This window comes from Rhinichthys klamathensis, unplaced genomic scaffold (genome assembly GCF_029890125.1).
Source record: "Rhinichthys klamathensis goyatoka isolate OS25496 unplaced genomic scaffold, OSU_Roscu_1.1 h1tg000006l_1, whole genome shotgun sequence".
In the NCBI taxonomy this organism is placed as follows: domain Eukaryota; kingdom Metazoa; phylum Chordata; class Actinopteri; order Cypriniformes; family Leuciscidae; genus Rhinichthys; species Rhinichthys klamathensis.
In genome coordinates this window covers 4,247,162-4,269,689 of record NW_026606559.1, presented here as the reverse complement: position 1 = coordinate 4,269,689, position 22,528 = coordinate 4,247,162, and positions in this window count along the sequence as shown.

Here is a 22,528-nt window from a genome sequence, read left to right as displayed (position 1 = left end):
ACATGACTCATTCCTTTGTGCATTAAAGAGATAACATGAGTGCTCTTGCACTGCATTGCACAAACGATCTTACGATGTGCATAACATATTAGCTATATGCTCGGTGTGTTTTAATGCATACCAGAACTGACTCATTCGGTTGTGCAACGAAGAGATAATATAAGTGCTGTTGCATTGAATTGCACAAACGATCTAACATTGTGCATCGAAGAATATTATATTCGCTATGTGCTTAGTGCATTTAAATGCATAGAACTGACTCATTCGGTTGTGCAACGAAGAGATAACATGACTCATTCCTTTGTGCATTAAAGAGATAACATGAGTGCTCTTGCACTGCATTGCACAAACGATCTAACGATGTGCATAACACATTAGCTATGTGTGTTTTAATGCATACCAGAACTGACTCATTCGGTTGTGCAACGAAGAGATAATATAAGTGCTTTTGCATTGAATTGCACAAACGATCTAACATTGTGCATTGAAGAACATTATATTCGCTATGTGCTTAGTGCATTTAAATGCATAGAACTGACTCATTCGGTTGTGCAACGAAGAGATAACATGACTCATTCCTTTGTGCATTAAAGAGATAACATGAGTGCTCTTGCACTGCATTGCACAAACGATCTAACGATGTGCATAACACATTAGCTATGTGTGTTTTAATGCATACCAGAACTGACTCATTCGGTTGTGCAACGAAGAGATAATATAAGTGCTGTTGCATTGAATTGCACAAACGATCTAACATTGTGCATCGAAGAATATTATATTCGCTATGTGCTTAGTGCATTTAAATGCATAGAACTGACTCATTCGGTTGTGCAACAAAGAGATAACATGACTCATTCCTTTGTGCATTAAAGGGATAACATGAGTGCTCTTGCACTGCATTGCACAAACGATCTTACGATGTGCATAACATATTAGCTTATGTGCTCGGTGTGTTTTAATGCATACCAGAACTGACTCATTCGGTTGTGCAACGAAGAGATAATATAAGTGCTGTTGCATTGAATTGCACAAACGATCTAACATTGTGCATTGAAGAATATTAAATTCGCTATGTGCTTAGTGCATTTAAATGCATAGAACTGACTCATTCGGTTGTGCAACAAAGAGATAACATGACTCATTCCTTTGTGCATGAAAGGGATAACATGAGTGCTCTTGCACTGTGTAGGCATAACATATTAGCTATGTGCATGGTGTGTTTTAATGCATACCAGAACTGACTCATTCGGTTGTGCAACGAAGACATGAGTACTAACTCCTTCCTTTGTGCATTAAAGAGATAACATGAGTGCTCTTGCACTGCATTGCACAAACGATCTAACGATGTGCATAACACATTAGCTATGTGCTTGGTGTGTTTTAATGCATACCAGAACTGACTCATTCGGTTGCGTGCAACGAAGAGATAATATAAGTGCTGTTGCATTGAATTGCACAAACGATCTAACATTGTGCATTGAAGAATATTATATTCGCTATGTGCTTAGTGCATTTAAATGCATACCGGAACTGACTCATTCAGTTGTGCAAAGAAGAGATAATATAAGTGATGTTGCATTGCATTGTACAAACGATCTAACATTGTGCATTGAAGAAAATCATATAAGCTATGTGCTTAGTGCATTTAAAAGCATACCAGAACTGACTCATTCGGTTGTGCAACGAAGATATAACATAAGTACCAACTCATCTCTTTGCGCATTAAAGAGATAACATGAGTGCTCTTGCACTGCATTGCATAACGATGTGCATAACATATTAGCAATGTGCTTGGTGTGTTTTAATGCATACCAGAACTGACTCACTCGGTTGTGCAACGAAGATATAACATAAGTACTAACTCATTCCTTTGTGCATGAAAGAGATAACATGAGTGCTCTTGCACTGCATTGCATAAACGATCTGACGATGTCCAATGAAGAATTCCACATCGGATTCCACATGAATTATTTCCACATGAATTATTTCTTGTACACAGCTTATTTGTTATTCTTCAATGCACAATGTTTGATCTTGTGTGCACAGCAGATATGTTAATCTTCTCGTCATTGCAGAATGGAATGGGTTACTTATTGTGTGCAGTGTAAAGCAACGGCTAAAGCAATGATTTCTATACATTCTCGTAGACTCCCTTTGATGTCACTTCAACCATACAAGAGTCCATGAACATTATGTTACTATACATACAAATTGACGTCTTGTGATGTTAAATCAGCCAGAAAATTGTCCATATTTGACATATTGATAATTTTGTTGGCCAAAGGGTCCTCATAGACTTCTCATGAAAACATCAGCTAAACAGCTGTCAATATGTCACCCTCTGAATAAATTTTTGGCAAAAGAGTACTTGAACATTAACTTTATATACATATTGACTCCTTTTGATGTGAAATCCAAAAGTCCATTTTTGACCTAGTGATTATATTTCTAACCAGAGTCAATGAACATTAACTCCACTATATATACACACTGACTTGTCGTAATATTATATAAGGAAGACTATAGTCCATATTTGACCAACTGAACATATTACTTGAAAAAGAGTCCTCAAAATGTTTTTACTATAATAAACTTAAAGACTCCTTTTAATGTTAAATCAGCCAATATTTGACCCAAAGAACATATTTCTGGCCAAAGAACCCTCGATCTTGAACTTTCTTATACATAATCATATGTAGACTCTTTCTGATGCTTCATAAACAATAGAGAAGTCCATATCTGACCTATTGAACTTATTTCTGGTCAAAGGGTCCTCAAAAGTTTTTAAACTATATACATTTATAGACTCCTTCTGATGTTGAATCAGCCATATAGAGGTTCCTTTTTGAACTACTGAACATGAAAAACTGCCAAAGAGTTTTTTAACATTAAATTGCCGAGGATAATTGACTTTTGATGATACATTAGCCATACAAAAGTGCATTTTTGACCTATACTAAACATATTTCTGGCCAAAGATTCCTTAAAGATTAACTTAATATACATTCAGATTTATTTTTTCTGATGTTACTTCAGCCAGACACCAGTCAAAATTTGAACTACTAAACATATTTCTTGTCGAAGAGTATTTGAAACTTGAAATTTCTATACATTCTTGTTGTCTCCTTCCGATATTACCTCAGCCATACAGAAGTTCATATTTGACCCAAGGAACATATTTCTTGCCAGAGAATCCTCGATCTAGAACTTTCTATACATACTCATAGATTAATGCTTCAAAAGCCATTTAGAAGCCCATATCAGAACTTTTGAACTTATTTCCGGACAAAAGATCCTCAAATGGTTTTAAACTATATAAACTTAGAGACTCCTTCTGATGTTAAATCAGCCAATACAGAGGTTACTTATTTGAACTACTAAAACATATTTCTGGCCAAAGAGTAATAGAAACTTGAACTTTCTATACAAGCTTGTTGACTCCTTCTGATGTCACGTTAAGCATACAGAAATTCATATTTGACCCAAGGAACATATTTCTGGCCAAAGAATCCTCGATTTGAAACTTTCTATACATGCTTATAGACTCCTTCTGATGCTTCATAAGCCACATAGAAGTCCATATCTGACCTATTGAACTTATTACCGGACAAAGGGTGGTCAAATGGTTTTAAACTATATCAACTTAGAGACTCCTTCTGATGTTGAATCAGCCACACAGAGGTTCCTTTTTGAACTACTGAACATACTTTTGGGCAAAGAGTCTTTGAACATTAAATTGCCATACATATTGACTCCTTTTGATGTTAGATTGTCCATACAAAAGTCCACATCTGACCAACAGAACATATTAACGGCCAAAAAGTATTTGAAACTTGAACTTACAAACTTGTTAACTCCTTCTGATGTCACGTCAGACATACAGAAGTTCATATTTGACCCAAGGAACATATTTTTGGCTAAAGAATCCCCAATCTAGAACTTTTATACACATACTCATAGACTCCTTCTGATGCTCCATAAGCCATAGAAGTCCATATCTGACCTATTGAACTTATTACCGGACAAAGGGTGGTCAAATGGTTTTAAACTATATAAACTTAGAGACTCCTTCTGATGTTTAATCAGCCACACAGAGGTTCCTTTTTGAACTACTGAACATACTTTTGGGCAAAGAGTCTTTGAACATTAAATTGCCATACATATTGACTCCTTTTGATGTTACATAATCCACACAAAAGTCCACATCTGACCTACTGAACAAATTTCTGGCAAAAGATTCCTTAAATATTAACTTACTATAGATTCAGATTTATTTCTTCCTATGTCATATCAGCCAGACGGGAGTCAACATTTTAACTACTGAAACAAATTTCTGGCCAAAGAGTACTCGAAACTTGAACTTTCTATACAAACTTGTTGTATTTCCATACATATTGACTCCTTTTGATGTTACATTATCCATACAAAAGTCCACATTTGACCAACTGAACATATTACTGGTCAAAAAGTACTCGAAACTTGAACTTTCTATACAAATTTGTTAACTCCTTCTGATGTCACGTCAGACATACAGAAGTTCATATTTGACCCAAGGAACATATTTCTGGCTAAAGAATCCCCGATCTTTTATATACATATATGTAAGTATATATGTACTATATATACTTTTATATACATATTCATAGACTCCTTCTGATGTTAAATCAGCCATACAGATGTTCCTTTTTGAACTACTGAACAAACTTTTGGCCAAAGAGTCTTTGAACATTATTTTTTTATACATATTGACCCCTTTTGATGATACATTAGCCATACAAAAGTCCACATTTAACCTACTGAAAATGTTTCTGGCCAAAGATTCTTTAAAGATTAATACTATATATTCAGATTGATTTCTTCTGATGACATATCAGCCAGACGGCAGTCAAATTTTGAAACTAATGAAACATATTTCGGGCCGAAGAGTATTCGAAACTTGAACTTTCAATACAAACTTGTTGACTCCTTCAGATGTCACATTAGGCATACAGAAGTTCATTTTTGACCATATCTAACCTCTTGAACTTGTTGATGTTAAATCAGCCATACAGAGGTTCCTTTTTTGAACTACTGAACATACTTTTGGGCAAAGAGTCTTTGAACTTTAAATGGCCATACATATTGACTCCTTTTGATGTTACGTTCTCCATACAAAAGTCCACATCTGACCTACTGAACAAATTTCTGGCCAAAGATGCATTAAAGATGAACTTACTATACATTCAGATTGAATTATTCTGATGTCATATCAGCCAGACGGCAGTCAAACTTTGAACTACTAAAACATATTTCTGGCCAAAGAGAACTAGAAACTTGAACTTTCTATACATACTCGTTGACACCTTCTGATGTTAAATCAGCCATACAGATGTTCCTTTTTGAATACAAATTAATACAGAAGTTCATTTTTGACCCAAGGAACATATATCTTGCCATGGAATCCTCGATAGAACTTTCTATACACATTCATAGATTTAGAAGCCCATATCTGACCATTTGAACTTATTTCTGGTCAAAGGGTCCTCAAAAGTTTTTAAACTATATCAACATATAGACTCCTTCTGATGTTAAATCAGCCATTTTTGAACTACTGAACAAACTTTTAGACAAAAAGTCTTTGAACATTAATTTTTTATACATATTGACCCCTTTTGATGATACATTAGCCATACAAAAGTCCACATTTAACCTACAGAAAATGTTTCTGGCCAAAGATTCCTTAAAGATTAACACTATATATTCAGATTGATTTTTTCTAAAGTCATATCAGCCAGATGGCAGTCAAATTTTGAAACGAATGAACATATTTCTGGCCGAAGAGTATTCGAAACTTGAACTTTCAATACAAACTTGTTGACTCCTTCAGATGTCACGTTAGGCAGAAGTTCGTTTTTGACCCAAGGAACATATTTCTTGCCAAAGAATCCTCGATCTAGAACTTTCTATACACACTCATAGACTCCATCTGATGCTTCATAAAAGCCATTTAGAAGCCCATAAAAGTTTTTAAACTATATCAACTTATAGACTCCTTCTGATGTTAAATCAGCCATACAGAGGTTCCATTTTGAACTACTGAACATACTTTTGGCCTACTTTTGAGTCTTTCAAACATTAAATTTCCATACATATTGACTCCTTTTGATGTTATATTATCCATACAAAAGTCCACGTTTGACCTACTGAACATATTTCTGGCCAAATATTCCATAAAGATGAACTTACTATAATTAAATGTCCATACATATTGACTCCTTTTGATGTCGTATTATCCATACAAAAGTCCACGTTTGACCTACTGAACCTATTTCTGGCCAAAGATTCCATAAAGATGAACTTACTATATACTTTCAGATTGATTTCTTCTGATGTTGTATCAGCCAGACGGCACTCCTTTAAGGAATCTTTAAAGAATCTTTCTGATGCTTCATAAGCCATATATAAGTCCATATCTGACATATTGAACTTATTTCCGGACAAGGGTGTTCAAATGGTTTTAAACTATATAAACTTAGAGATTTCTAATGATGTCAAATCAGCCATACAGAATTCCATATTTGACCTACTGAACATATGAAAGGCCAAAGAATCCTTAATGATTAACACTATACATTCAGATTGATTTTTTTTCTGATGTTATATCAGCCAGTCAATGCCAGCCAGTTTTGATGGCAGTCAAAATTTGAACTACTAAACATATTTCTGGCCAAACAGTACTCGAAACATGAACTTTCTACACATACTTGTTGACTCCTGATGTTATGTCACCCATACAGAAGTTCATATTTGACCCAAGGAACATATTTCTGGCCAAAAGATCCTTGATCTTGAACTTCTATACATACTCTTTCTGATGCTTCATGAGAAATAAATTAGAATGTATAGTGTTAATCTTTAAGGACTCTTTGGGCAGTAATATGTTCAGTAGGTCAAATTTGAAATTCTTTATTGCTGATTTAACATCAGAAGGAGTCAAGGAGTATGTATAGAAAGTTCAAGTTTCGAGTATTCTTTGGCCAAATTTTTTTTCATTTTTCAGCAGGTCAAAAATTGACTTTTGTCAGGCTGATATAACATCAGAAGAATTCAATCTCAGTGTATAGTGTTAATCTTCAAGGACTCTTTGGTCAGAAATATGTTCAGTAGGTCAAATATGGATTTATGTATGGCCGATTTAACATCAGAAGGAGTCAGCAAGCTAAATATAATGTTCAAGTTTCGAGTGCTCTTTGGACAGAAAAAGGTTCAGTAGGTCAAATATGAACTTCTGAATGGCTGATTTAACATCAGAATGAGTCCCTAAGTTTAAATCGTTAAAAAAAAACATTTGAGGACTCTTTGACCAGAATTAAGTTCAATAGGTTCAATATGGAAGTTAAGTTCAGAAGTTAAGTTCAATATGGACTTCTATATGGACTTCTATATGGCTTATGAAGCACCAGAAGAAGTCTATGACTATGTATTGAAAGTTAAAAATCGAGGATTCTTTGGCCAGAAAAAGGTTCAGTAGGTCAAATATGAACTTCTGAATGGCTGATTTAACATCAGAATGAGTCTCTAAGTTTAAATCGTTTAAAAACCATTTGAGGACCCTTTGACCAGAATTAAGTTCAATAGGTCAGATATGGACTTCTGTATGGACTTCTATGGCTTATGAAGCACCAGAAGAAGTCTATGACTATGTATAGAAAGTTAAAAATCGAGGATTCTTTGGCCAGAAATATGTTCAGTAGGTCAAATATGAACTTCTGTATTGCTGACGTAACATCAGAAGGAGTCAACGTATAGATTATTCAAGCTTCGAGTACTCTTTGTCTAGAAATATGTTTAGTAGTTGACTGCCGTCTGGCTGATATAACATCAGAACAAATCAATCTGAATGTATAGTAAGTTAATCTTTAAGGAATCTTTGGCCAGAAATATGTTCAGTAGGTCAAATGTGGACTTTTGTCAGGCTGATATAAGATCAAAAGGAGTCAATATGTATAGAAATATAATGTTCAAAGACTCTTTAGCCAAAAGTATGTTCAGTTGTTCATACAGGAACCTCTGTATTGCTGATTTAACATCAGAAAGAGTCAACAAGTATGTATAGAAAGTTCAAGTTTCGAGTACTCTTTGGCCAGAAATATGTGTAGTAGTTCAAATTTTGACTGACTTCTGGCTAATATAACATTGGAAGAAATCAATTTGAATGTATAGTAAGTTAATCTTTAAGGAGTCTCTGGCCAGAATATGTTCAGTTGGTCAAATGAGGACTTTTGTATGGATAATGTAAAATCAAAAGAAGTCAATATGTAAGGAAAGCTAATGTTCAAAGACTCTTGGGCTAAAAGTAAGTTCATTAGATCAAAAAGGAACCTCTTTTAATGTAAAATCAAAAGGAGTCAATATGTAAGGAAAGCTAATGTTCAAAGACTCTTGGGCTAAAAGTATGTTCATTAGATCAAAAAGGAACCTCTGTATGGCTGATTTAACATCAGGAGGAGTCACAGAGTGATATATAGAAAGTTCAAGTTTCGTTCTTTGGACACATTTTTTTTCAGTAGGTCAAATATGGACTTTTGTCAGGCTGATATAACATCAGAAACATTCAATCTCAATTTATAGTGTTACTGTTTAATGACTCTTTGGTCAGAAATATGTTCAGTAGGTTTTAACATCAGAATGAGTCTGTAAGTTTATATAGTTTAAAACCATTTGAGGACCCTTTGACCAGAATTAAGTTCAATAGGTCAGATATGGACATCTATATGGACTTCTATGTGGTTTATGAAGCACCAGAAGAAGTCTATGAATATGTATAGAAAGTTAAAAATCAAGGATTCTTTGGCCAGAAATATGTTCAGTAGGTCAAATATGAACTGCTGTATTGCTGACGTAACATCAGAAGGAGTCAACGTATAGATTATTCAAGTTTCGAGTACTCTTTGGCTAGAATTATGTTCAGTAGGTCAAATGTGGACTTTCCTATAGCTAATGTAACATCAAAAGGAGTCAGTATGTATAGAAAGTTCGAGTTTCGAGTACTCTTTGGCCAGAAATATGTTTAGTAGTTCAAATTTTGCCGTCTGGCTGATGTAACATTGGAAGATATCAATCTGAATGCATAGTAAGTTAATCTTTAAGGAATCTCTTGCCAGAAATATGTTCAGTAGGTCAGGTATGGACTTTCGTTTGGCTAATGTAACATCAAAAGGAGTCAATGTGTATAGAAAGCTAATATTCAAAGACTCTTTTGACCAAAAGTATGTTCAGTTGTTCAAACAGGAACCTCTGTATTGCTGATTTAACATCAGAAAGAGTCAACATGTATGTATAGAAAGTTCAAGTTGAGTACTCTTTGGCCAGAAATGTGTAGTAGTTCAAATTTTGACTGACGTCTGGCTGATATAACATTGGTAGAAATCAATCTGAATGTATAGTAAGTTAATCTTTAAGGAAATCTCTGGCCAGAAATTGTTATGTGGCTGAAGGATAAACCCAATCGCAGGCAGCAAATAATACAAACAGGGGTTTATTGATGACAAAACCAGAAAATAAAACCCACGAAGGAGCAAAACAAGACAGGACAGACTAGACTAAGACTCAGACAATAAACTAACAACTAAGACAGGAACAAACATTTCTCTTAAACAAGACTTCCAACAAGTTACTTACAGCTAGATGCACACAACGTATGTCACTACATCATACAATGAACCGACACAGGACAGCAAACACAAGGGGATTAAATAAGGAACACTAATGACGAGGACAGGTGAAACTGACTAGACAATAATGACAAGACGAGGGTAACAAGGGGGCGGAGTTAAATAACGAGACAACACAAGCACATGGCCCAAACAATTGGCCATGCGCTTGTACACAAAACATGATTCTGTCATGATCCTGCCTCACGACTAGGGAAAATCAAGGACACTAAGGCAGAATCATGACAAAAATATGTTCAGTAGGTCAGATGTGGACTTTCCTATGGCTATTGTAACATTAAAAGGAGTCAATATGTATAGAAAGCTAAAATTCAAAGACTAATTGGCCAAAAGTTTGTTCAGTGGTTCAAAAAGGAACCGTATTGCTGATTTAACATCAGAAGGAGTCTATAAGTTTACATAGTTTAAAACCTTTTAAGGACCCTTTGACCAGAAATAAGTTCAATAGGTCAGATATGGACTTCTAAATGGCTTATGAAGCAATAAGGCGTCTATGAGTATGTATAGAAAGTTCAAGATTGAGGACTATTTTGCCAGAAATATGACCCTTGGGTCATATATGAACTTATGTATGGCTGACATAACATCAGTAGGAGTCAACGTATAGAAAGTTCAAGTTTCGAGTACTCTTTGGTCAGAAACATGTTCAGTAGGTCAAATGTGGACTTTTGTATGGCTATTGCAGCATCAAAAGGAGTCAAAATGAATATAAAACCTAATGTTCAAAGACTCTTTGGCCAAAAGTATGTTCAGCATTTCAAAAAGGAACCTCTGTATTGCTGAATTATTTCTAGAATCTTTTGCCAGAAATATGTTCAGTAGGTCAAATGTGGACTTTTTTATGGATAATGTAAAATCAAAAGGAGTAAGGAAAGCTAATGTTCAAAGACTCTTGGGCTAAAAGTATGTTCATTATATCAAAAAGGAACCTCTGTATCGCTGATTTAACATCAAGAGTCAACGAGTAATGCATAGAAAGTTCAAGTTTCGAGTACTCTTTGGACAAATAATTTTTCAATAGGTCAAATATGGACTTTTGTCAGGCTGATATAACATCAGAAGAATTCAATCTCAATGTATAGTGTTAATGTTTAATGACTGTTTGCTCAGAAATATGTTCAGTAGGTTTTAACATCAGAGTGAGTCTCGAAGTTTATATAGTTTAAAACCATTTGAGGACCCTTTGACCAGAATTAAGTTCAATAGGTCAGATATGGACTTCTATGTGGACTTCTATATGGCTTATGAAGCATCAGAAGAAGTCTATGAGTATGTATAGAAAGTTCAAGATCTAGGATTCTTTGGCCAGAAATATGTTCCTTGGGTCAAATATGAACTTCTGTATGGCTGACGTAACATCAGGAGTCAACAAGTATGTATATAAAGTTCAAGTTTCGAGTGCTCTTTGGCCAGAAAAAGGTTCAGTAGGTCAAATATGAACTTCTGAATGGTTGATTTAACATCAGAATGAGTCTCTAAGTTTAAATCATTTAAAAACCATTTGAGGACCCTTTGACCAGAATTAAGTTCAATAGGTCAGATATGGACTTATATATGGACTTCTTTATGGCTTATGAAGGACCAGAAGAAGTCTATGACTATGTATAGAAAGTTAATAATCGAGGATTCTTTGGCCGGAAATACGTTCAGTAGGTCAAATATGAACTTCTGTATTGCTGACGTAACATCAGAAGAGTTAACGTATAGATTATTCAAGTTTCGAGTACTCTTTGTCTAGAAATATGTTTAGTAGTTCAAATTTTGACTGCCGTCTGGCTGATATAACATCAGAACAAATCAATCTGAATGTATAGTAAGTTAATCTTTAAGGAATCTTTGGCCAGAAATATGTTCAGTAGGTCATATGTGGACTTTCCTATAGCTAATGTAACATCAAAAGGAGTCAGTATGTATAGAAAGTTCAAGTTTCGAGTACTCTTTGGCCAGAAATATGTTTAGTAGTTCAAATTTTGCCGTCTGGCTGATGTAACATTGGAAGATATCAATCTGAATGTATAGTAAGTTAATCTTTAAGGAATCTTTGGCCATAAATATGTTCAGTAGGTCAAATGTGGACTTTTGTATGGATAATGTAACATCAAAAGGAGTTAATATGTATAGAAAGTTAATGTTCAAAGACTCTTTGGCCAAAAGTATGTTCAGTGGTTCAAAAAGGAACCTCTCTATTGCTGATTTAACATCAGGAGTCAACGAGAATGTATAGAAAGTTCAAGTTTCGAGAACTCTTTGGCCAAATCTCTTTCAGTTGGTCAAATACGGACTTTTGTCAGGCTGATATAACATCTGAAGAAATCAATCTGAAGGTATAGTGTTAATCTTTCTTTAAGGACTCTTTTGCCAGAAAACTGTTCAATAGGTGTCATGATAGATTTGACGGAAGCAAGTGCAGATTAAACTCTTTATTAAAGTAATCACAGATAGGAAGTCCAACACAGAAAACAGGTAAGTGGCGCAGGGACTCCGATGGTCAGATGAAGATAGTGCAGAAACAGTGGTGCAGTGATGAGAGTCCAATGATGAATGATATCCAGATAATCCACAGAAACAAGAACCGGAACAGGATGGGTAGAGACTCGAACACGACTGGAACACAGACACACCGGGGAAACCACATACAACGATCTGACAAGGAAGATGAGAAGGTGATGAGTATAAATACACATGATCAGATAAGCTGCAGCTGGTGATGGGGTAATGAGGGGATGGCTGATGAACGCTGATGAGCGGCCACGCCCATCTAATCAGCGCACACACAACAACAACAGACACACGAGACAAGAAGCAGACATAGGATTTACCAACCGTGACAGTACCCCCTTCCCTAGGAACGCCTCCTGGCGTTCCCAGACTCCCTTACCTGCCGATTGTAATCATCGATAAGGGAGTGATCAGGATGTCTCTAGCCGGTACCCAACTTCTCTCCTCCGGACCGTAACCTTCCCAGTCCACCAAGTACTGGAATCCGCGCCCCCTCCATCTCGAGTCCAGAACACGATTGACCGAATAAGTAGGTTCCCCGTCTACGAGACGCGGCGGGGGGGGCGGGGGGGCGAACCGGGACAGGCGGATTAATACGAGCAAAAAATACGGGTTTAATTTTGGATACGTGAAAGACGGGATGAATCCTCCTGTACACTGGAGGAAGATTAAGGCGGACTGTCACCAGACTAATGATTTTGGTGACTGAGAACGGGCCAATAAATTTAGGTGCGAGCTTATTAGAAACGGAGCGGAGAGGAATGTCCTTGGTAGAAAGCCACACTTTAGAACCGACGACGTATACGGGAGGCCTCCGCCGGTGGCGATCGGCTTTGGCCTTGGTGCGCGCCCCCACTTGGAGTAGAGTCTCACGGGCTCTAGTCCAAGTGCGGTGACACCTCTGGACAAAGGCATGGGCGGAGGGGACCACGACTTCGGATTCCAGACTAGGAAAAATTGGTGGCTGGTAACCTACACTACACTCAAATGGTGATAGGGCCGTGGATGACACTGGCAACGTGTTGTGGGCGTACTCCACCATAGACAGTTGCTGACTCCAGGAGGAAGGATTCTTGGACACTAAACATCGCAACGTTCTCTCCAAATCTTGGTTGGCTCGCTCAGTTTGACCATTACTCTGGGGATGGAACCCAGAGGACAGACTGACAGTCGCCCCCAGAAGTTTACAAAACTCTCGCCAAAATTTGGACACAAATTGGGGTCCTCTGTCAGAAACCACGTCTGTTGGGAGGCCATGAAGCCGAAAGACGTGGTCAACGACAATCAACGCTGTCTCCTTGGCTGAAGGTAATTTGGGCAAGGGAATGAAATGGGCTGCCTTCGAGAACCGGTCCACCACGGTCAAAACTACCGTGTGACCCTAGGAGGGTGGGAGGGCGGTGATAAAATCTAGCGCGATATGGGACCAGGGTCTCGAAGGCACCGGTAGCGGTTGGAGTAACCCATCTGGAGGTTGATTGGAAGTCTTACCCGTGGCACAAACTGAGCAAGCCAATACAAAACTGCGAACGTCACGAGCCATGAGAGGCCACCAGAATCGTTGCTTAACCAAAAACATAGTACGATTGACTCCTGGATGACAAGCCACATCGGAACAGTGTCCCCACTGAATGACGCTGGACCGTAAACTCTCCGGCACAAACAAACGGTTCGGTGGGCAACGAGTCGGAGGCGTTACCCCTTCTAAGGCCTTCGATTTCGACCTCCCATGTGGGTGTAGAGAAGAATAGATTCTCTGGTAAAATGCACTCGGGAGTAGACGGGCGATCGGAGCAGTCAAAAATGCGCGATAAAGAATCGGGTTTGATGTTCTTGGAACCTGGGCGGTACGAGAGAGTAAAGTCAAAACGTCCGAAAAAAAGAGCCCACCGAGCCTGCCTGGAATTAAGTCTTTTAGCAGTACGAATGTATTCCAGATTCTTGTGGTCGGTCCAGACGATAAAAGGTACCCCAGACCCTTCTAACCAGTGGCGCCACTCCTCCAATGCTAGCTTGACCGCCAACAACTCTCTGTTGCCAATGTCATAATTGCTTTCGGCAGGGGATAAACGATGCGAAAAAAAACGCGCAAGGGTGCATCTTGTCGTCTGAAGGAGAGCGCTGGGATAACACTGCACCTACCCCCACCTCTGACGCATCGACCTCCACCACGAACTGACGTGATGGATCAGGGGTTATCAGGATGGGGGCTGAAACGAAGCAACCCTTCAGTTTGGCAAACGCAGCTTCTGCTGCGTCTGACCACCTGAATGTCGTTCTGGGGGAGGTCAAGGCGGTCAGAGGCGCGGCTAGTCGGCTGAAATTGCGAATAAAACGTCGGTAAAAATTGGCGAACCCCAGAAACCTCAGTAGGGCCTTACGGGAATCTGGACTTGGCTAATTCACCACAGCCTTAACCTTGTCAGGATCCATGCGCATTCCCTCAACCGAGATGATGTGACCTAGAAAAGGAACAGACTGTGCATGAAAAGCCAGCACCCTGGCAGCTTCTCTTCCCGTCGCGGCCCGATCAAAGACCCGTCGCATCTCGTCGGAGAGCCTCTGGAACGAGGAACAGCATTCGTCTTGATTTTCCCACACCGCCGTTCCCCATAGCGCCGCTTTCCCCGTCAGGAGTGTCAGCACAAACACGACCTTGGTCTGTTCCTCTTGAAAAGTTCTGGGTTGGAGAGAGAAATGCATATCATTTCTGGTTAAGAACGCACGACAGTAGTTGGGTTCACCTGAGTATGATTCAGGGACCGGTAGACGAGGTTCTGACGGGGATGGGTCCGCTGGTGGAATCGGCGGTGCGGGTGGCGCAGTGGAAACACGAAGCTGTTGAATCTGTTGGGTGAGCCCGGACACCTGCGCCACTAAAGCCTGAACAGCACGAGCCGTATCATTGAGATTCTTTTCTTGAGTGTCCATTCTCTGAATGCTGTTACTCACGAATGCCTCCAATGAGGTTGAAGAGTCTCCCGCTGCTTCCATGCTTTGTTGGTCAGATCGTTCTGTCATGATAGATTTAACGGAAGCAAGTGCAGATTAAACTCTTTATTAAAGTAATCACAGATAGGAAGTCCAACACAGAAAACAGGTAAGTGGCGCAGGGACTCCGATGGTCAGATGAAGATAGTGCAGAAACAGTGGTGCAGTGATGAGAGTCCAATGATGAATGATATCCAGATAATCCACAGAAACAAGAACCGGAACAGGATGGGTAGAGACTCGAACACGACTGGAACACAGACACACCGGGGAAACCACATACAACAATCTGACAAGGAAGATGAGAAGGTGATGAGTATAAATACACATGATCAGATAAGCTGCAGCTGGTGATGGGGTAATGAGGGGATGGCTGATGAACGCTGATGAGTGGCCACGCCCATCTAATCAGCGCACACACACAACAACAGACACATGAGACAAGAAGCAGACATAGGATTTACCAACCGTGACAATAGGTCAAATGTGGACTTTTGAATGGCTAATGTAACATCAAAATGAGTCAATAATCTAATATTATAAGTTCAATAGGTCAGATATAGACTTCTAAATGGCCTATGAAGCATCAGAAGGAGTCTATGAGTATGTATAGAAAGTTCAAGATTGAGGACTATTTTGCCAGAAATATAGCCTGCGTCATAGACAAAACATTTCCAGAGGGGCGTCACCAACGGACGTCGCGGATAGACCTGAAACCAATCAGAGCGATGAAGGAGATGACGTATGCAGAGCGGCGGAGAAACATCTCCGAGTGTTGTTCTTTGCTCGGTTTTTAACAAAAAGGAAACGTTCAAATTGCTTAAAACAGACGCGATAGCAGATTCGAACGAGTGATGTTCGACGGCGGCATCCATCTTTGTAATGTAGGCTACAAAATCTGCTTCAAAATCCCAGCGCTGTCGTCATCGTGTAAAGCCCGCCCCAACGTTTCTGATTGGTGCCTCGATTTCGACGGATTGGAATTGGGCTTGAATGAGCTCTTTCAGAGCAAAACTAAATTTGCCGGAAGTTGTCTGGGTTTTCCCAGGCTACCAGAAATATGTTCCTTGGGTCAAATATGAACTTCTGTATGGTTGCATCAGTAGGAGTTAAAGTTTCGTTAGGAGTTAAAGTTAAAGTTTCAAGTACTCTTTTGCCAGAAATATGTTTAGTAGTTAAAATTTTGACTTCCGTCTGGTTGATATAACATCAGAGCAAATCAATCTGAATGTATAGTAAGTTAATCTTTAAGTAATCTTTTGCCAGAAATATGTTCAGTAGGTCAAATGTGGACTTTTGTCAGACTGATATAACATCAAAAGGAGTCAATACATATTGACTCCTTTAGAAAGCTAATGTTCAAAGACTCTTTGGCCAAAAGTATGTTCATTAGATCAAAAATGCAAAAATGTTACAAAAAAATAGTTCAAGATTGAGGACTATTTTGCCAGAAATATGTTCCTTGGGTCAAATATGAACTTCTGTATGGCTAATGCAACATCAAAAGGAGTCAATATATATAGAAACCTAATGTTCAAAGACTCTTTGGCCAAAAGTATGTTCAGTGGTTCAAAAAGGAACCTCTGTATTGCTGATTTAACATCAGAATGAGTCTCTAAGTTTATATTAGTTTAAAACCATTTGAGGACCCTTTGACCAGAATTAAGTTCAATAGGTCAGATATGGACTTCTATATGGACCATAAAGAATTAAGTTCAATAGGTCAGATATGGACTTCTATATGAAGCATCAGAAGAAGTCTATGAGTATGTCTAGAAAGTTCAAGTTTCGAGTACTCTTTGGACAATTTTTTTTTCAGTAGGTCAGTATGGACTTTTGTCAGGCTGATATAACATCAGAAGAATTCAGTCTCAATGTATAGTGTTAATGTTTAATGACTCTTTGGTCAGAAATATGTTTAGTAGGTTTTAACATCGGAATGAGTCTCTAAGTTTATATAGTTTAAAACCATTTGAGGACCCTCTGACCAGAATTAAGTTCAATAGGTCAGATATAGACTTATATATGTTCATGTTTTGAGTACTCTTTTGCCAGAAATATGTTTAGTAGTTGAAATTTTGACTGCCATCTGGCTGATATAAGCTAAGAAGAAATCAATCTGAATGTACAGTGTTAATCTTTGGGCAGTAATATGTTCAGTAGGTCAAATATGGACTTCTTTATGCCTGACGCATAAAGAAGGAGTCAACAAGTATGTATAGAAAGTTCAAGTTTTGAGTACTCTTTGGCCAGAAATATGTTTAGTAGTTCAAATTTTGACTGCTGTCTGGCCGATATATCATCAGTATAAAATTCTGTGAATGTATAGAAAGTACATAATCGAGGACTTTCATTGCATTGCATTGCATTCAACAACTAATTGATTCCATTCTGTATTGAAGAGATAAGAACATATGTTCTTCACGAGAACATATGCATTACAATGGATACCAGAACTAACTCCTTCCAATAAGCATTTAAGTGATAACTTAGTGCTTTTGCATTTGATTGAATTAAAGATCTAACTTAATCTGTGCAAAGAAAACACAACATATGTTCATTGCTTTGCATTCTACAATCTATTCAATTGAGTATTGAAGGAAAATCATTGCATTAGCTGTTGCTTTACAATGTACAACTCATTCCGCTGGATCAAACATTGTGCATTGAAGAATATCACATAAGTATCATTGTATATCATTGTATTCCAGGACTGACTCATTTGGTTGTGCAACGAAGAGACTGACTCATTGCGTTGTGCTTTGAGGAGATAACATTTGTGTTGTTTCATTGCATTGCAAAAAAATCAAAATTATTACTCTATGCTATGAAAACACATAACATATTACAACAACAACATTGCACATTGAAGAATAACATATAAGCTAATAATTTACCCTATACAATGAAAACATAACATATGTGCAAATAACTTTTGTGTATTAAATGGAAATCATTGAAATAGTTGTTCCATTACAATAAATACAATAAAAAACCTATTCAGTTTGTGCAACGAAGCGATAACATATGTGAATGTTGCATTGCACAAAACGATCTAATATTGCACATTGAAGAATAACATATAAGCTATGCACTTGTTGCGTTGCATATCAGAACTAACTCATTGCGTTGTGCTTTGAGGAGATAAAATGTGTGCCGTTGCATTGCATTGCAAAAAAAATCTAAATTATTTCTCTATGCAATGAAAACAACAATGTTTTTGCAATGCAAACTATAAAAAACATTCATTTTTGCATTGAAGGGAAATTATCGCATTAGCTCTTGCACTACAATGCATAAAATTACCTCATACCTCTTCTGCAATGTAGAGATAACATAGGAGTAGCATTGCATTGCAAAGGCGATCTAAGAATTAGTGTTGAAGAATAACATATAAGCAAAGCACTTGTTGCATTTCAACACATGCCAGAACTAACTCATTCCTTTGTACATTAAAGAGATAATCTAAGTGATGTTGCATTGCATTGCACAAACGATCTAACATTGCACATTTAAGCTATGCACTTGTTGCATTGCATTGCATACCAGAACTAACTCATTGCGTTGTGCTTTGATGAGATAAAATGTATGCTTTTACATTGCATTGCATTGCAAAAAAAAATTCCTCTATGCAATGAAAACCACAACAAATGTTCTTTCGCATTGCAAATGTGAAATAAGTTAGTTCGCACTACAACGAACTTGCATTGAAGGGGAATGATCGCAGTAGCTCTTGCATTACAATGCTTAGAAATAACTACCTCATACCTGTTGTGCAACGAAGAGATAACATAAGAGTTGCATTGCATTGCACACGCGATCTAAGAATTAGCGTTAAGCAGCATATAAGCAAAGCACATGTTGCATTTCACCACATGACAGAACTAACTCATTCATTTGTGCTTTAAAGAGATAACATGAGTGCTCTTGCACAAACAATCTAACGATGTGCATTGAAGAATAACATATCAGCTATGTGCTTGGTGTGTTTCAATGCATACCAGAACTGACTCATTCGGTTGTGCAACGAAGAGATAACATAATTGCTGTTGCATTGCATCGCACAAACTTGCAGTGAAGAATAACATATAAGCTATGCACTGTTGCATTGCATTGCATACCAGAACTAACTCATTGCGTTGTTCTTTGATGAGATAAAATTTGTGCTGTTGCATTGCATTGCAAAAATCTGTGTGTGCAACGAAGAGATATGGAGTTACCATAGGAGTTGCATTACATTGCACAAGCGATCTAAGATTTAGCATTGAAGAATGTGTTGTCTCTTGGCTCTGCAATGAAAAAGTATTCTGTTATCTCTTCAATGCACAGTTAGATCTTGTATGGAATGTAATGCAACAGCACATATAATATCTCTTAAATGCACAACTAAAGGAGCTAGTTTTTGATGCGTTGGGTATGCAAAAGCAAGTAACTCAACATGCGTGAAGAATGCACAACGGAAGGATAAAGACTTGGACAACGGAAATAGTCGTTTTATGCATTCTCTGTGCATTGCAATACAAAGCACGCATGTGATGTCTCTTGCATACACAACGGAATGATTCAGTTGTAGGCAACACTTTTATATGGTATTTTTGAATGCACAACGGTTTAAGTAGGATCTTGCATGCAATGCAACATTTATTTTGTTTTATCGCTTCAGTGCACAACGGAATTAGTTAGTTATTGTATGCAAAGCAACGAAACAGCATATCATTATGTCATTGTTTAGTGCATGTCGAGTTATCTGGGAATTTTGTGCATCAGTATTTGCTCCTAACTCGAAAAGAGCATCAGCCAACCACAGGGGACACAGGGAACAACTCCAAATCACTTTTCAGAAGGATTTATTAAGGTTGATAACCTTAAAGAGAAGAAGAAAACAACGAAAAACAAAGAAAAGACAAGGATACATTATTACTTCTGATTATACTTTCAAATGTGAACAAATACAATGAAAATAAAGATTTTAACACATACAACTGTCCTAATATTTGTTCATTCACATATTTAAGCTTTCTTTCTTTCCTTTCAATATTATCAATTACACAAACTAGTTAGACAAACGGGGTATCTGTCACTGTTGCATTTTTCTGAACACACAAAGTTGCATTTTCTATGAACACACGAGAACTGTGCACCATGCACTTTAATAACAACCAAAGCATGACATAATTCACTGTTCTCCTCTATATTGTACATTATAATAGTCAAATAACACGGATTTAAGTGATAATCAGTCCTTCACGCAATTAAAGAGAGATATTGTCATACCATCAGTGTCCCTGAGATGACCGATTGCTGATGCGTTTCCCGTCTTACGCGTTGCTCGATCTCCTCAGCCTTTTAACTTTTTAGCATGCGTCATCTTCATGCAGAAATTACTCATGCATTGAATTTGCGTAGTTAATGCACTGAAACAAATGCGTCTTTCACTTTCTTTGCACTCTAGGGGCCCTATCTTGCACTCGGCGCAAATGACTTTGTACACTGACGCATGTATCATTCCTATTTTGCACCCGCGCAAAGCGGGCTTTTCCCTCCACAGACACACGTCGGTTAACTAAGAAATACACTTGCGCTCCCCGGGGCGGTTCAGCGCAAAGAGGAGGCGTGGTCCGGCGCAAACTTTCCCTCATACTATTTTGCTGTTCTATAAAACAAATGCGCCACTGACCAGAAAAAAACTAGTCTAAAGTCAGTGGTGCGTTGCGCGTTGTTCATTATGCTATTTTAAGGGCGCATGCTTGACCATAATCAATGTAGCATGTGCACAACGCGCATACACTTTGATTCTCTCATCTAAGCAGCAGTTTTCATTTTTGCAAATCATACATTATTACGATAGATAAGATAGATAAGATAGATAAGATAGATAGACAATTTATTATAAAAGCATACATGTAGCTTACACATTTACCCAAATTATCATACGCCTGTTTAACAGAAGTTAATTTGGGTGGGTTTCTCCATCCCCAATGTCACTTCTCTGTGTTTTACGGCCCTGACGAGAACGTTGCTCTCCTCAGCTGTGAACCGCTCCTGGCGCGCGCCTGGCAAATCCGCCGTTATAATAGGAATCCGCTTTAGAACAAGCGCGCCTGCTCTTAAAGGGAATGTGAGATGACGCTCTGATTGGTTTATTTCACGTTACGCCCAAACCACACCTATGAATAATGAAGCTACTTCAGACCAACCCCTTTTAGATTTGCGCCAGGCGCAAGAGGCATTTATCCCGCCGGGAAAATAGCAACAGCGCCGGGATCCGCCCACAAAGTTACTTGCGCTTTGCGCTTTGACACTTGCGTTTCAGATCGTTAAAATAGGGCCCTAGTTCTGCGTGCATGCATCTGCATGTGAGTTTCACTTTCTTCCGCGTTCACTCGGCATCCTCCGCCGCTCTTCCGCATTCACTCGGCATTCTCCGCCGCTCTTCGTCACCTAACTTAAATTCGCCTTCTCAGTTTCGCCGTTTTTATTTTAACAGTGACACAAATCAGCTCAAATCAGCTCTTTAGCGTCACACCTCCCACTTGAACTACTGGTTCTTGAACCCAAGTAGGTCACACTTTCATTCTTCTCTGCTTGTTTGTCTGGCTGTTCTTCTGCAGGAATCAAGACGACTAACCGTCTAACATCTCTATGGAGGATGGTTGCAGGAATTTTGTTAGTCCAACCTTTGGTGACTCTTTTTCCATTGTCTGTGACTTTCACTATGTTAGGTTTGATTCTTGAGACTGGGTAGTTTGTAAAAACTCTGACATCCACGTCTCTGACAACACCTTTGTGATCAGGATTGACTTTGACTACTCTGGCCAACTTGTACTGACTTCTTAATGCGTTTTGGTCAGCCAACCAGACCACGTCTCCCACAGCAACATTCCGTTCCTTCGTGTGCCACTTGCTTCTCACGAACAAATTTGGGCCTGCTAACTGACTCCATTTCTTCCAAAATTTGTTAACTTCTCCCTGAATGATCTGTAATCTTTTGTAGGGATAACCTACGAAATCAAAGTCACCTGGGTCTCCCTTTGGACCTGACCTTCCTAACAAGAGAGAGTTGGGAGTGACATACTCTATGCCATCCTCTCTGCTCTGGGTTCTCGCATCTATAGGTCTCTCATTCGCCAGATTGGCTGCCATGTAGAGGAAGGTTTGGAACTCACCCCATGTGAAGATACAATTGCCTCCCAAGTTATGAAGGGCTCGCTTTACTATGCGAACAGCAGCCTCTGCAGCCCCGTTCCTATGAGGAGAGTTTGCAGGATGTATTTTCCAGGACCATTCAGTACCATGTTTGGCAGCCTCTCCCACCAGCTCGGATT